Source organism: Triturus cristatus, chromosome 5_2, assembly GCF_964204655.1.
Source record: "Triturus cristatus chromosome 5_2, aTriCri1.1, whole genome shotgun sequence".
NCBI lineage: Eukaryota > Metazoa > Chordata > Amphibia > Caudata > Salamandridae > Triturus > Triturus cristatus.
Window position 1 is genome coordinate 862499815 of NC_140588.1, and position 17898 is coordinate 862517712.

Sequence of the window (17898 nt, forward strand, 5' to 3'; positions counted from 1 at the left end):
CAGAGAGGCTATTCACCTCTCATTGTTAAAAAAGCAAAGGAAAGGGCTATCAAAGTGAAGAGAAATACTACTTTGAAACCAAGAACTGCTGACCGTAATTCCTCAACACATACTAGACTTATTACGGATTTTACTCATGTAAATGTTATACTACGTGACAGTATGAATAGGCATTGGCATATTTTGAAAGCAGACAAATCTTTACATGAGCTTGTGACAGACAAACCATTGATTACATTCAGGAAAGGGAGAACATTAGGGACTTTACTTAGCCCTAGCTATCCAAATGTTACAAAACATGAAACATGGCTAACAAAAGCATCTACAGGTTTTTTTAAATGTGGATATTGTGGGATGTGTAGGATTGCAGAACACAAAACCAAACAATTCAAAGATTGTACTGGTAGGATATTTAACATTACGTCAAACATTACTTGTAATACAAAATGTCATTTATATTATTGAATGTAAATGTGCGAAGATTTATGTTGGAAGTACCATTAGGGCTTTGAAAGAACGAGTAGAGGAACATATGCGAGCGATAAAAAATAATGATCATAGATACCTAATTGTGGAGCATGTTCAAACATGCAGTGCACAAAACTTTACCAAAACTTTCAGATTTTTTGGTATAGAACATATTGGGTCAGACCCACGTGGGGGAAATAGGGAATTGAGACTGCGGCGGCATGAGGCACGGTGGATAATGCCCTTACGTGCGGTGGAGGAGGGACTCAATTATGATCAGGAATTGCAATATTTTCTTGGAGAATAAGGACTTGAACCCCTCAGCCTATGCTCCTGCCCATATTCCCTACGTTAGCTCTATAATTGATGACAGTAATGATCACTTGGCTATAGTGTTCATAGTATGTATCAAGCTACCTCTATCTTAAACTTACTATGTTTAGAACACATAAATGTGTAATCATAACACAACACAGTGTAATATTTGGACGGCTATCAGTAGTATATAGCCATTTACAAAAGACTATTTATAGGGGCATTCCCCTAAATATATGAATGGGGTAGTATTATATGAACCCTTTTGTGAGATAAGCATTATGTGATTTGATGAACAAGATAAATATTCAATTAGTGTGCCTTCTATACTAATTTAAAGGACGGGTTGCTTTCTAGACGTATTTTGTTACCTTTACGCCTAGTCGCCATATAAACAATCAACTTTATGTAATGTCAGAGATTGAAACATATCAATTATAATACATAATTGGGTTAATATTAATAATAACCCTTTCGTGAGATAAATATCATGCGATTCGATGAGCAAGGGATATACTCAAATAGTGTGCCTTATATACCACCGTAACAATGGCGGGCTGGTCTCTTAGGCGTATTCAGTTACTCTCTACTCTTAATAATTAACTTTAGGCAGTGGCATATATATAAATATATCAACTAGGATCACACTACTGAATGCTATGTTTATGGACCTATGCGAACAAGCATTACGCGGATACAGCGTTTGTATATTCAGGTAACATATACGATTTACTGTTTCAAAATGGCGGGCCTTTCATGAGCCTTAAGTCCCCCCTTCACTTTCTATTTAAACCCTTCCAATACCGGAAATGGGTTTGACCGTACACGAAAGCATTCGTGAGGAGATATACTCACGGAGGTAAGCGTGTGTTTGAAGTGCATGCACGCGATTATTTTTAACAGTATTTTATCGAGAGATGAGAGCGGTTTTGCTATACTCTTTGTGCTCTCGCTTACAGGTATCCCATACTATAGGGATCTTTAATTTGGAAACCGAAAATATCGGAAAGTGACACCGGTCAAGATTCTTTTGCGTACTAATTAGGTGAGAGAAAACCGTGGTTCTCTGTACTCATTAATTCTTCGTTGTTAAAAAGTATAAAGCTGTAATTTTTAGTGCATCAACTAAATGAAGATGTTATATTACAGGTTGAAACGTGGGCTGTAATATCATTTAATAGACCTTGAACTGATCGGTGCAAATATTGGTCTGATGTTAGAATTCAATAAGATGAGCGGACCTCTAAGTGGATGATGAGCATATTTACACGGAACTAGTGGATATATTAATAGGTAAGCACTAGCGATCTATAACAGAACACGTGATTGATAACACTAGCTTATGATAGCTGCTGTTGCCTCATGCCACTGTTATTTCAATTCTTGCAGGTGATTAGATACAAATTATCTTTATACTTTCTTTTTACTTTTCATTAGAAATAATTTGAGAATACTACACTGTCAGGTATATATAAATTTCATTTACTTTTAAATCGTTTTAATAGAAATAGAACACACTCGGGTTGTGCACGAAGGGTTATTTCGTTCCTTTAAAACAAAATTGCACTATTACCAACACTGGAGCATTATGCATAAGTCTTGGAACTATATATTTATTTCTAGATATAATAACAGTTACTAAAATGTTTAAATAGTAATAGAATATGGATAACACTGAATTTTCGCATGCAAAATGAGCACAACTAAACTCCTCTATTCTCTCTGTGTGGTCACTTATAACACAGTGGAGAATTTGGTGGCAGTATTTGATGTAATAAAATACTGTTCTCTGAACGAAAACTATTTGTATCAATTCCAGCCCTGAGAAAGTCATAGGGTATAATACCCATATATGACGAAACGCGTTGGTGTAAAGGGATTGGAAGAATACTTAACAAATAAAGAACTGAAGAAGTCCAAGAGAAAAACATACTTGTGTTTATTTGTACTATATATTTGCGTGTGCTTCAGAAATTGTCAAAATCCACACATCAAGTAACATGGCGCAAGATGGTAAAGGTTGGGGCAAACTTGTACACACAAAAGCAAGTCATGGTACCTTACCGTGTATCAGCCAAATCCTCAGAAGCAAACCTTTGTACCTTAAGGATAACTTTAAAGCTTAAGTGCATTGGACCTACCCGGTGCATGAACTGTGACATGCGGATTGCTAGAGCTAAAGTAATTGCACCTTCTATGTGTAAAAGTCAATGAAGTCAGTGAAGTATCCTTATGGTGTTGCCTAAATAATGGAAGGCATCTAAGAAGGTGTGGTGACTACACCTAAGCACCAGAGTCCCAGTGAGCTGGTGAAAGGATTGTGTCTAAATGTGAATGCAAATGACTCACTACAGGAATGTCTCTAGATCTCTTATTGGCTCTGTTGTCTCATGTGTGACTAGGTATATGGCTGCAACCATCCCTGCATAGTATTGGATGATAGCATAGGACATCTCTGTTTGAGATCAGCATCACTTTGTTAGGTAAGAGATACAAGCATTTGAACAAGTAGCCAAACAAGTTAATAGAGTCCAAACTCTGTGCCTTGGAAATAAGAAAAACAATAATTTGCTAAGAGGAATCATCCGATTACCAACAAAATGATATATCCAGCTGTTTGCGACGGTATGGAGTACTCTTCAGGTTAAGCAGATTGTGTGGTGACTAGTTGAGGTACCAGGAGTAGATTCCAGGTCCATCTGAGATTCCGATATGTTGTCTAGGAAGGCAGCTAAATCAGATGGGTCTGCAAAGATTTTTGTCTGTCCTTTGAATGTGATACGGAATTTCGAGGGGCCAGAGCAAGAGAAAGGAATTCCTATGTCTATGAGTCTTTTTTTTTAGGGACAGAAACTCTTTACGACAAATGATAGCCTTTCTAGCATAGTCCTGCGAGATGGAAATCTTGTGATCTTGCCACTTGATTGTCCATACTTTCCGCATATGTGCCAGGATTTTCTCCGTGTGCTGGTGGCACAAATGTATAAAAATCAATGGTCTTGGAGCAGCAGGTTGTTTGGCCTATAGGTTGGGACCCTATGGGCTTTTTCAATCTCAAAATCTTTACTGAAGGAGATTTGAAGAACCTCGGAAATCCAGATGATTATAAAGTCAGTTGTTGAGTTTGCAGACTTTTCAATCCCTTAAGATGCTAGTATTGCTCCTTTTGTTTCAGTCTTCCTGTTCCATCAGCTCCCTCTTCAATGAGGAAATGGAGCGCTCAAGGTTTTACAGATGTTTGGCGCGAGCATTGATGTAGTCCTCCAATGTACTGATTCTTGTTTCGGGATTTGATATCCTAACTGCTAGATCTTTGAGGTCCTTCCAAATCTCTGCCACTTCAACCTGGAATAGGTCCATATTTGTTTTGGTGTTCCGAGCAATGTCATGTATTGATTTAAGTTTGAGGAGTATTGCCTCTAAGGTGGAGGAGGAATCCGGACTACCTTTCACAGGAGACTCCGAGACAGGGGGTGATTGTTTGGAGTGCTTTAAATTTGCATTGCCATCTCTTTCCTTCATGTTTACCTCCCTGATGTCTGACATGTTGCATCTACAGAGCTATGAACCAGCCTGTGCCGAGGTGGTGGTGTGTACCAGACCCTGTCCTTGTTCCTATCCTTCGAGGGAAGCAGCTGTACTGCACTAGGAGGTGGGATGTTGGATTAAAGGCTGAGTCCCCTACTGTCTAGGTGGTTCCCATTTGGCGTGGTGAACTCACATAAACACATTCCCTGCGTGGTCTGTTGATAAGAGCGTGTTCCTCCTGTGAAGAGAATGCTCTCGGTATTGTCTGCTGGATTAAGTGTTTGGACTGTTAGGTCTCACTGTGTTGGATATGAGATCCGTCAAGGTGGTCCCCGCTCAGTGAGGGATGCCCCTGAATTCCCAGAGCAGCTTGGTCTGTTCATGGATGAGTAGTCCTTCAGTGGGAATGTTTATTGATGGATTTGGCAGTTGCAGCTCATGAGATGGCACTTTAACTATGTCGATACGAGGCCCCAAACGTAGAGTGCAGAGGTAAGCCTGTCGATATAGGTGCCAGTTTGGTGTACTGGTAACTAGAGGAAACTGCCGGTAAGACTGGCATGTCAGCAGTCATCTGCTATATGCCACCCCAAAGGAGTCTCAGCCTCATGAATCCCTTGGACAGGGATGGATATGCTACATTGGCTGCTCAGGGTAACAGGGCACATTCAGTCACTGACTTTTTGTGGTGAATATGAGCCCTCGTGAGGCCAGAACCATTGCAAGAAAGGTAAAAGATATTGCAGGAGTAGCAGTAGATTAAGTCTGCACAGACCCTTGAGGACGACTGCACCACTATGTCGCTCTAGGGCCAAGCTTCAGGGGCCTGAACCTGCAATGTTGAGGCCCAGGGGGCTCAGTAGTCGCCGCCATTTTGTGAGGGTGTGAAGTTGTCAGAGTGCTCTAAATTGCCAACACCACACCTCAGAACAAGCAAACCTTGTGCAGGGAAAGTGGTCAACAGTACATTGGAGGGCCTGCTCTCCCGCTTAGTATTAACCTATGAGGCAGTCCAATGTCATACAGGTTGAGACAGGTCGCTGGGGCGGGAGCGCGAGAGGGGAGGCCGATTGCTCTGGGTGTTTCAAAGCAGCAGGGGAGTGGTACTGCAATCTTACCTCTGCCTTCCCATCAGAGCTTGAGAGACAGAGACAGGATTCCTAAGCAGTTGGACGTCTGTCTGGCAGTCTCCGCAGACCTTTTGCAAGATGCGATGTGTTGGACTTGGCCCTATTTGCATGGTCATCCTTGAACGTTTTGCCTTCCTCCTAGCTTTTTTTCTGACATGGTGTTGGTGGTTTTAGGACTCTGGGAACTTTAGCACTGCTGTTCAGTGTAAAGTATGTGTGATCTCTGTAGTAAACATGGTAAGATTTTTCTACACCTGTTTGGTGTATTTAATTAACCTGTTAGTCCCTTGTAAAGTGGTATCTCAGATACCCAGGGCCAGTAAGTTAAATGCTACTGTTGGGCTTGCAGCGCTGCTTGAGCCACCCACCAAAGTAGCCTTTCAAACCTGTAATGGTGTGCAAAGATTTATGACCACTATTTTAGAAATGTCACTTTTAGAAGTTGGCATTTCTGTGTGCAATGTGTCTGCCTGCCTGATGTGTATTGCATGTCTGGCTCTGGAGTAACAGGGGCTGGTGAGGTGTGTGGCTCCAGTGAGGGCAGGGTGAGTCAGCGCAAGGCTGAATAGGAGATCTGCACTTGGAGTAGTGGGAGGAGTAGTCCCCTGACCCTGAATAGGTCTGTGCCTGCCTAGGTGAATGCTGGTTACGCCCCCCTGTGGTGTGTCTGAGGACCGACCCCCATCTGACAAAGGAGGGTGGAAGCCTGGTAAACAGAGTGCTTCAACACCCCCCAGAAAGAGTTGAGGCTGGTTCCCCAAAACCCTGTACCAGCGCAGAAAAAGAGAATTGTACTATATATACTGGGGCTGTGAACCCATGAAAGGGTGCTTGTTGGATGCTTACTTGAATATTGCTGGGTGCCAGGAGGTACCGCCACGAGGGGTTGCCCCCCTGCATGGAGGGCACTGTGAGCTGGCCTGCCTGGGCCCAGCTCTGCCCATGAGGACTTTGGGGGCTTGACCTGTGGTAAAACGCTCTGGACTTTGCACTGCTAAAATTTGTGCTCCAGGACAAGAGGAATCTGGTGCCCTGCAGTGCATTGCTGTGAAGTGTCTGAGAGGGAAACCCAGCGTGGGGATTCCCCCGTGGTCCAGGGGTGAGGTGGGAGCCCATCCGGCACTTCTGGTGAAGCAAGAGCCAACCCCGCATTGTGGTGTTGTAAGGAGCAGAGCGGGAGCCCACCCCGCACTTCAGGGCAAGTGGGAGCCCACCCCGCACTGTGGATGCGAGGTGAAGCGGGAGCCTACTACGCATCTCGGTGGAGTGGGAGCCCTCCCTGCATTTGTGTTCATTTAGAAGCGGAAGCCCACCCCCCATTTGTGCTCATATATAGGCGGAAGCCCACCCCGCACTTCTGGCCAGAAGAGAGGAGCACCCAAAATGGAAGTCAGCTACTTGTGCCTCACTGTGGGCGGGGCCTGCTGCTCTGCTGAGACATGTTGTACACGGTCAATCCAGTGGAAAGGCTGCTGGCAGACAGGCAGAGTTGCCTGGTTGGAGGCGGGGCTACCGGTGCCAAGGAGAGCACCGCGTGTGCCGGATCTCATGGTGGGGACCAGAGCCTCGTGGGCTCCCAGCTGAAGTGCGGAGCGGGTCCTGGGCACCTAAAGAAGAGGGACCGGAAACAGCTCCAAAGCAAGTGAGTGAGCACAGAGCTCTCACCCCTATTGCCCATGTTGTGAGGCTGCCTTGGATCCTAGGGCTGTCCTTTGTGAGGGGAAGACCAAGTCGGAGTCTCCCCTTCCCGCCTACCTTAAAGTAAACTTTGGTGCCGAACAAGAAGGGCCCCAGTGAGTGGGGTCTGTGCAAGGCACTGTGGTTGCCATGAGAGGTACCAGGAGAGCCCCAGTGAAGAGGGCATGTAAGGCATTGTTGGTACAGGTGCTTTGGTTTTCCCAGCTGCACCTTGAGAGCACGGGCAGGCGCAGCAAGAGGGCATTTGTGTTTAGAAGTCCCGGAAGGGGGCTCCAGAGGCACAGTTGTGCCAAGGCTAATTCTCTCAGCTGCACTGCGAGAGCGAGGGCAGCTGCAATGACTGGGGCATGTTTTTGTGAAGAGCAAGCAAGGAGTGAGTTACTCTGCCCCAGTGCATTGCACACATTGCGTTTGCTGCCAAGGCTGCCAGAGGGCCCGTGGAAGGTCCTGTAACTGCACCCTGACTTTTGGGACAAAGGGCATTTGGGCCCCAGGGAGGCCAGTTGGCCTGGGGTCAGACTTGCAGTGTTGGTAGGGCGCAAGGCCCTAATGTGATGCCTAACACTAGTGTGATGCCTAATGCATAATGTGTTTATGCCTAAAATGATGGTGCATACTGTGTCTATGCAAAATGTGATGCAGACATAATGCGTTTATGTTGCTAGTGATGATGCTAAGTACAGTATTTTGCCAGTAGTTTCTGGTTGTTTTATATTTGCTACTTGTGCTTTCTGATGGTCTAACAGTGGCCCAATTGGCCCTGCCTTGTATATAATCCCTGTAAATTACTACCTGGTGCCAGCTGGCACAGTGTATATGTGTGGTTATGATCTAATGTGTTTTGGATAATACAAAGGCTCTTTTTTATATAACCTTGTGTGGAGTTTCTTTAGGTGTGTGTCTAATGTGTTGCTGCTGTGTGAGTGTGTTGCGCAAACGCTTTCACATTGCCTTTGGGAAAAGCATGACTGCTCGTGCCAAGCTACACAGGGGGTGAGTAGGGGTTATCTTCAGCGTGTAACTCCCTTGCCCTGACTAGAATGGTAGTTTCTGCCTGGCTTAGGCGTACACCCTATCCAACCAGAAATCCCATTTCTAACGCGATGGTAGTCTCTTACAGGACAGCGGGACTCAGGAGCATTATGGAGGTGGGCTGGCTTCAACATCTCGGGCAGCTCTGCTGTGAAGAAACTAGGTCCAAAACATAAGGTATGTTTATTTACTACCAGCGGTCACCTGGCCTGGCCAACACTCCGGAGGCTCTATGAAGATTCAGGCAAAGCCACCATCTTCGCCGCGTGTCAAGCAGCAGCCCAATGTTTATTTCTCATTTTATCACCTTTTGAACTTCTCTTAAAGGTGTCATTACAGGACCTCCTTCTTAGGAGCAGTCACATTGGCTAGATGATAGGAGAAACTGAGATAATTAAGCACCAGTGTACTTCACAAATGTGTACTCCCTAACAATGTGGCGTAATTCATTGTTTAAAGGCCTGTCCTTAAAGTAGTAAGTGCTTCCCATAGAGACCAGTATGCTGATACATTATTGGCAGTTAAAGTGCATTGGCACAGTATGGTTTTCAGAAAGGCGATAGTGACTTGCCCAGAAATGACTGCTGAGTCATTAATTAACCTACAGCCTGAGTCTATTGATTTGATTTCTTCTCATCCTTTGTTTTGCCTATGGCTTGACAGAAAGAACATCCAAAAACTTCTCAATGGTCTACTAATTGAAGCACAGCAATTTTCGGAGCAAAGGATGAAATAGTCTCCCTGGAGAATAGTAATAAGGTGACAATGTGGGTGTATATATAGTTATGTTCTGTACTGATTGAGGGCCTCATTTATGAGGTTTTACCGTAGGGCAGCGCCGTAGGCCACCCTGCAGCGCTGCCCGATGGTAAAAGAAAAGGGCAGGAACGTGCTATTTCTATGAGATATGGTGCATTTCTGTCCTTTTCCCCTGTGCCGGCACACAGTGGGCTGCTCTGCGCCAACACAGGCACCTTTGCACCATGGTGCAAGGGTGCCTGCGTTGAGGAGAGGATTATTTTTGTGCAGAAAGGGAAAACTTCCTGCACAAAATCAATCACAAGAGGCTTTTTCCTTTATCTATGTGTGTTGCAGAATGTGAAAAGTGACGTTCCAACGGCACAAGTGGCCTTATAATGAGGCCCTGAATGTTGTTAGGCACATTTATTTCATTCCCATAGAGCCTCTTCCTTTAATCTATTTCAAATCATGGCCTGTGCTTTGCTGCATTTTCTGGGACAAAGAAGGTAGTTGAGGGGGTAATGACTTAATGAATTACTGTTAATATCATAACTCCAATTCCATCCTAGTCCCAGCATTTCAAATCTCCATTCCATGATGTGGCAGGGTGTTTCTTCTATAGTAGGCTTCAGTAGATACACAGAAGAAGGAGCAGTAAGGTAGCACTATTTTTAAACTTCCCAAAGTAAGGACAGTGCGAGGATTCAACTATCATAAGAAAAAATATCAGGCTAGTTGGTTGTGGAAGTGGAAGCAAATCATGTATGATAGGACTGGTCCAAGGAAGATTTAGAGGGGAACTGCAGTTATCAGTAGGAAATCGTACAGCAACTGAAAAAAAGAATTATAGCTTTTAGAACTAATTAGAACATTGGAATGTTGAGAGCTCATTTGAAGACAATGGAGTGGCTTTGGGCTTACAATGGCGGTATGGGAGCTCCAACATTCCAATGTTTGTCTTTATGTTTCTCCATTTTTAATTTAGAACAGTCTACCCTTAGTGGGTGTAATGTTCTAATAGCCCCAAATTCTTCTGCCTTCGGTTGTGACGGTTGTTAAAGCTCACACCTTAGTTAGAGGTCCTCACTGGTTCATGGTCCTATCAGCATGTTTAAGTGGTTTAATATTATGAACATTATGGGGCATATTATCAACAAAGTGGCGAAGAGAGGCGTTAGCCATCCTGGCTTAACGCCTCTCTTCACCACTTCGGAAACGCTAGGCTGCACCATATTACCAAGGATATGGTGCATCCTAATGTTTCCCCTTGCGCTGGCGATAAGTTTTACAACTTATCGCCAGCGCAGGCACCCTTGCACCAGAGTGCAAGAGTGTCTGCAAGCAGGGAAGGTTTGTTTATGTGCAGGAAGGAGTTCCTTCCTGCACATAAACAAACATTAAATGCAATTTTGTACCTTACGTGTGTGCTGCTTAATGCAGAACACATGTAGGTTACAAATTGGCATTTTTAAAAAGAGGTTTCTTCATGTACAGCAAGGGACACGTTCCTGTACATAAAGAAACCTTGGCATTTTGCTCTTTCCATGTGTGCTGCACAAGGCAGCACACATGGAAAAAACAAAAACGAGGAAAAATGAAGCATTTCTCCTTGTTTCACCACCTTAAGACCAGAATTTTTCTGGTCTTAAGTTCGGCACTGCCACCTATTATCGCCAAGCTTGATAATAGGTTGCAGCATCGAAGTGAATGGGTGTTGCGGTGGAACGCCCACCGCAACACCCACTGCACGCCACCTTCCACGATAAGTGTAATAATTGAGTCAGGCTCCAATACAGTCAAGTTGAAGAAGTAGTCTTTATTCTCCAAGAAAGATCCTATCCAACAGCATCTCATCAGCTCCAACTGCTAAATGAGAACCCAGCATCCCAGCTCATTCTAAGAACCCCAGTATGTCATACATGGCAACATTACCAGTATGTCATACACAGTAACCACAATAGAAATGGAAGATGCCACACATCTCCCTTCCCTATAAAACAACATAAAGCACAAAGAATTAACTACTAAAATAATAAGAACAATACACTACTGAACATAGTCCATTAAGTAATTAGGACGTGAAGAATTTCTCACAGAACGTCGTGCTCCCACAACCGGATTGGTTGAGCTCTTCCTCAAAGATCCCTTCATTAAGATAACTCTTTCATCCAAATTGCCATGTTCATCTTTTAGAACCACCATTCCAGATTCCATACACGGTGGTCTTGAGTTTTAATAGCATTCCTAAATACTTTGGTAACAGTCATCGGCTTTAAAAATGTTAGATTTGCATTACCACTTTGTCCAGGTTTTTTGATTGCCACTACATCCCCAACATTTACCTTTAAAGGCTTGACACAATATCTACTATCAAAATTAAGCTTTCTCTTACTGACTTTACTATCTTCCCTTTCCTTCAGTTCATCTTCATCACACACAACCACTCTACCCTTGCTCACACTGTACTCATTGACCCAACTCGACTCTAAATGCGTGTTTGGAATTCTCCTTCGAAACAAAAAAAATGGAGTTTTCCCAGTAGTTGAATGAGGAGTTCTTCTATATACCTGAATTTTCTTAAGAACTTCACTCCTCCAATCTAGAGCTAAAGCTTTAGCAAGAGTAATTGTCTCTTTTAATACTTTGTTGAATCTCTCTACCATCCCGTTAGCTTCGGGATGATAGAGAGCACATTTTTTATGCACAATCCCACAAGAACTCAAAAATTCCTCCATTTCTTTCGAGACAAATTGCACTCCTTTATCTGATAAAATCGATTTGGGCAACCCTTCTCTGCTAAACAAAGTTTTTAAACACTTAATGACACACGTTGATCAATATTAGTTAAGTTAAAAAAAATACTTCAGGCCAACGAGAGTACATATCAATTATGACTAATAGATAAGTCTGAGAACCCGAGATATTAGTTGGTCCTAATATATCCAAGGAAATGTCATCCCATGGTGACTTGGGTCGATCCCTAACCACCATAGGCTGTACCCTGGGTACCTTAGATTTATCACTCACATTGCACAAAACACAGTCACGGATTTGTCTCTCAATAAACTTGTCCATACCTGGCCACCAATACGAAGAACGCAGTCTTTCTTTTGTTTTTGTAATCCCAGGATGGCTAATATGACCCAACTTTACTAACTCATTTCTAAGTTTCTCCGGAGGAACCAGCTTCGTACCCCTGAATAATAAACCACCATCCACTGCCAGTTCATCCCTCACATACCAAAAGGGTTTAGACCTCTCCGAGCCACATTTAGGGCTTACCCAGTTAGTCTGAATCAGATTCATAACTTCTTTGAGGGTATCATCCCCTGCAACCTCATCAGACCATTTCTCTTGAGATATATGAGTAGGTTCCACCATACACACCCATTCATCAGTCATCCATTTCGTTACACTCACTACATTCCTCCGACACCAACCTAGAAAACACATCCGCCACACTTTATCCGCACCAGGAATATGTTTGATTGAAAAAAGTACTCCTGGAGACCAATTATCCATTTAGTAATCCTACTTGAAATGAAATCCAAGCCTTTATTCTGAAATATTTCCACCAACGGATTGTGGTCCGTTCTAACCTCAAAATTAACACCCCACAGAAATTTTTTCAATTTCTTTATGGCCCAAAAGATTGCTAACGATTCACGCTCAACAACAGAATACCTGGTTTCAGGATCCTTCAGGCCACGTAAGAGAAACATAATAGTCTTCATTCCTTCAGGACTCACTTGTTGCAATACAGCACCAAGCCCTTTTTCACTTGCATCCGTTGTCAAAATGGACTTTAACTTAGTATCAAAACTCTTCAAGAACGGCGCATCCGCTAACTTCTCCTTAATAAAAGAAAACTCATCTTGACAAGCACTAGACCACACAAAATTAGAACCTTTTTTGAGAAGGAGTCTCATATTAGAAGTTAATTCTGTAAAACCTTTAATAAACTTTACATAATATTTAATCATGCCGAGAAAACTCATCAGCTCATCTCTAGAGACAGGTGCAGACAACTTGCGAATCGAGCTAACCAAGTCTTCTTTAGGTCTAACACCCTTACCTGAAATGTTGTGTCCAAGATAATTCAACGAATCTGTTCTAAACCTAGACTTTTCAATCTTTATCGTCAAATTCCCATTACTCAGCCTTAAAAGAATATCTTTTAGCCTCGAATCATGTTGCTCCGTGTCATTACCAAACACTAGGATATCATCTTGGTAAATGCACACCCCTTCAATGCCTCTAAGCAAGTTTTCCATAACCCTTTGAAAGACTGAGGCCGCAGAAACGAGACCAAAAGGCATCCTAATGAAACGAAAGGTTCCAAAAGGCGTAATAAAGGCCGTGAGATCTCTGCAAGAAGGTTCAAGTTCAATTTGGTGGTACGCTGACGTTAGATCGATGGTACTAAAAACCATAGCTTTCCCCAATAATGCAAGTAACTCACGGATATTAGTCAATGGATATCTGTCCACTACTACGTTCTTATTCAATTGGCGCAAGTCTATGCATAGACGCAACTCGCCATTGGCTTTCCTTGCGGCGACCACCGGAGAAAGCCATTCAGTTCCTTCCACCTCTTCAATGATACCATTTTTTTTTAACTTCTCCAACTCCTTCATCATCTCATCCTTAACAGACAAAGGTACTCCCCTGACCTTACAAGACAAAGGAATGGAATTATTTTTGAGCTTAATCCTATGTTGATAACCCTTTAGGCAACCTAGACCATCATTAAACACTTTTGGAAATTCTATCCTCAATTTCCTGGTGAATTCACAGTCACTTGGTTTATCAACAACACACACATGGTCTTTCAGCAATATTTGAGGCACAGCATTGGGATCTAAGAAAACACCAAGTTCACCCTGATGAAACCAACTTATCAAACTATCACCGTTTTTTGACACGTAAACCTTCCCTGAAGTCATCTTTCTACCTTTATACTCAATCATGCCCAAAAAATAACCATGTAACTTTATTGTTTCTCCTCCGTAAGCCACCGGAGTTATGTCGGGCTTCAACAACTTCACCGTATGTCTCAACTTGTTCATATAAAATTAATTGGACACAATTTTTATTTTAGTACCAGAGTCGAATAAGACCCGGGTTGAAATTCCATCCACTAAAATTTCATCATACAGGCAAGACCTCTTATTGTTAGGACCACTAACTTCAGAAATGATTTGACCACACTCATATTCCTCATAACACGTATGGGAACCCTCACTCTCACAAACATCTACTCTTTTGACCCTAGGAGGAGGTTTAGTTTTGCAAACCGATGGAAAATGCCCTTTTTTTACATTTGCTACAGATGTTACTCAGAGCAGGGCATTTTTGATCATTTGCCAGTTGACCTGTTTTGTCACACCTAAAACATTTCAAAGAGGAAGTAGTACTATACATCCTTCCTCTATTATTCCCAACCTTCTCCTTGCAATCTGTTTTGTGAGAAACTCTCTTTTCATTCACACTCTCTACTTTGGAGTCAGCTGTCTTATCTTTGTTAATAATAGCAACACATTTCAACGAATGCTCAATTCTTTTTGCCACCGCTATTACCTCATCTAAGTTGGGCTCATCCCTAAGCCACAGTTCTTCCCTAACCTTGTCCATATTACAACCTAACATGAACTGATCACGCAAATGCTCCTCAACTAAGCCCTCAAATTTGCATGAAGAAGCTAACTTCCTCAAATCGGTTAAATAACTTTCTACTGTTTCTTCATCATGTTGCATCCTTTTCCCAAAGTGATACCTTTCTAAGATAATACTTATTTTAGGTAAATAATGTTTGTCTAATTTACATATGCAAATTTCATAGTCATTCAGCCCTCGTGCCTCAGCAGTAGACAGTTCCGGTAAATGATCAAAGACATCCTGCCCTTCTGACCCCAAACAATGGAGCAATAGCGAGGTCTTCCTCTCTGCACCAAGAGATGCACCACATACCCTCGCATATCTTTCAAAAACTTGTTTCCATTTCTTCCATTTTATTGGAGGTTCACCAGGAGAAGCTAAAAAAATGGAGCAGCAGTGACATTCTGCATTGTTCCAAATTCCAAATTCTAACCTGATGAAATAAAATTAAAAAATAATGTATCCCAGATGTAAACCCTTCAGGTATTGTTGCAATCCTAACTACATGTACATGCAGCTTTAACCTTTGACTGTAATGTAATCACATACTATGCTGCAACCAAGTTGTCGCACTACAAATAAAATGTGCGCAGTAACGTGCATATATTTGTGTAATCAAACGCACAGAACTTTGATGCTACACACCAACCCCATATAGTACTAGCTTGAATACAAGTAAAGATGTTACAATTGCCCTGGCCCTATTGTAAAAATACTTGCCGCACATAAGTCAATGCACGTACAATGAAGAACACCAATTAAGTAAATAATTGTGCCAAAATGGACAAAAAAAACAAATTACCTCCTAAAAACAAGTCTAGAGTAAAACAGGGCTCTGGTTAATCTGCAAACAGTTGTACTCCAAAGATCAAAGTGTGCATATCGCTTGAGCAACACAACACAACTATCAAACTTTCAGTGAAGACTAGCGTGCGCGTCGCTGAAGCACACTAAATATTCAAAAGAAGGGTAGCGTGCGTATCGCTGACGCACCTTAGACCAGCCATCAAACCTTCAGTGAAGAATAGCGTGCGCGTCGCCGAAGCACTCTAAATATTCAAATGAAGAGTGGCGTGTGCATCGCTGACGCACCTTATAGATTCCAACATTGAAGCGAGAGTGCACCGCTATACAGTAAACAAGAAGTTTTCCCTTGATAGCCGTGAACTTAAAAGAACTTCCTGGTTACCATCCGTGCACAGAGTCAAAAAGACCCGTAACTAGGCAACCTCATCAACAGAGGCCATTACGGAGACTCACGTAGTGACGAGTCACGCTTAGCACGTTACCAAGAATCTTCTTCTTCGTGACGAACGTGCCACAACCAACGGGAACGTCGCGTGTCGAGTGAGTCTTGTTTACTTTCAAAGCTTTTGACAAATAGCTTAATGACTATCTTCCAACATGCCAAATAATGCACCTCTAAAAATTGCCACAATATTACTTCACTTGTTGCTCACGGAACCCTTCACTGTCAATCGATGATTCTCATACAACGCGAAAACACCAGCCGTACACACCGAAAGCTCCCAGCTCACATACACGACATTATAAGCGAGCACTGTATGTCGAGCACCGCTACTTCTTTAAAACAGCACACACTTAATGTGAATTTGAAAGTCATCAAGCATTGAAAAAGAAGTAGCCTTAATACTTGCAATCTCCCAATCTCTTCGGAGAATGAAGCGTATTAGGATCTTCCTCTTGAAAAGACTGCCGACTACGCCAGTGTAATAATTGAGTCAGGCTCCAATACAGTCAAGTTGAAGAAGTAGTCTTTATTCTCCAAGAAAGATCCTATCCAACAGCATCTCATCAGCTCCAACTGCTAAATGAGAACCCAGCATCCCAGCTCATTCTAAGAACCCCAGTATGTCATACATGGCAACATCACCAGTATGTCATACACAGTAACCACAATAGAAATGGAAGATGCCACAATAAGTTTATCGTGAGAGGAGCCCTATTACCAAGGCAGTGTTAAGCCAATTACCGTGGCTTTAAGCCACGTTAATTGCCTTAAGGCTGCCTTGATAATAGGGCGACACAAATATCGCTGCATTATCGGCAGAAAAGTGCCGATAACGCAGCGATAAGGGGCTTGATAATATGCCCATATGTGTCCTACAAACACTGCACTTTATTTTTGTCGACTTCGCATCCGCATGGAGCTCTACAGATATCTGAGAATTAATCGTCAGTCAGTGATCTCGGAGGGTCGGACACTGACTTTCTCATATAAACACAAAATCCATGACAGGCTTCCATATTAAAATCATGAAAGAGTCCACCGTTTAGAGAATTAATTTCCTCTCAAAGAATGCCACATGGTGAACAAAGCTTGCAGGGTAATCAGAAAGGAAACATGCAAATCCAAGTACACAAAATGAGCTAAGCTTTGGGGCTGTGATCATCAGCATTTTACGCATCTGGAAAGCTTTAGAGCTGAATAATGTAATAGGAACATGGCCTTGTAACATTAACATAAAACTGAAATAATTAGCATACTACAGAAGGCTAAGCATCAAAAACAGAGAAGAGAAAGGTGCTGATGAGGGTACATTTTGAGTAAAAAATGTTGAATGTTTGCTGACAATATATTCAGTTCGAAAAGCATGAGCAGTGCAATGAGACAATTTACAGAGCTTAATGATACTTCCACTGCAAGCCATTCTCTGCCACTATTAAAAAAGCTAATAATTAGGTTAAAAGACTGCTGTTCGAAGGAGAAATTGATTGCAGGAATGAGCTTTACAGAAGAAAGTACAGTACAGTGTCTTTTTTCAGATAAAACACGCAGTACACAGGAAAATGTTTTTTTTTTTTAATGGAGGATTCATCTCAGCTGCCATGTGTGATCTCATTACCATAAACAGAAAGCAAAGTCTATTTAAGGTATGCCATCATTAAATGCAGCAAATGAGAACATTGTTCTGATTCATCTGTTCATCAAAGTGTTCACTATGCAGAAATTATGCGTGTTCGAAATCTTCAAGCTCTTACGTCTAACAATATTACTCGCTTATTAGGGATGCTCTAAAGTAAAACAACTATTTAATGCTTTCACAGGATTGACAGCTACGCTAGGCACTTGGTCAAACATGCTGGAAGTCTGACAGGAACAAAATAAAAACATAGGGGCATATTCACAAGGATCTATCACGGAGTCAATGGCACTTTATCGCAGCTAAAGTAGCAATAAACTTATCGCCCCAATCACAAGCTGGTGTTAACATCCCACAGCACCAGTTTACCCGCGATAGCAGCCGCAAAAAAAATCACCACAGATGACCCCCGCAACTATCGCTAATGAGATGCAGAGTAGGCG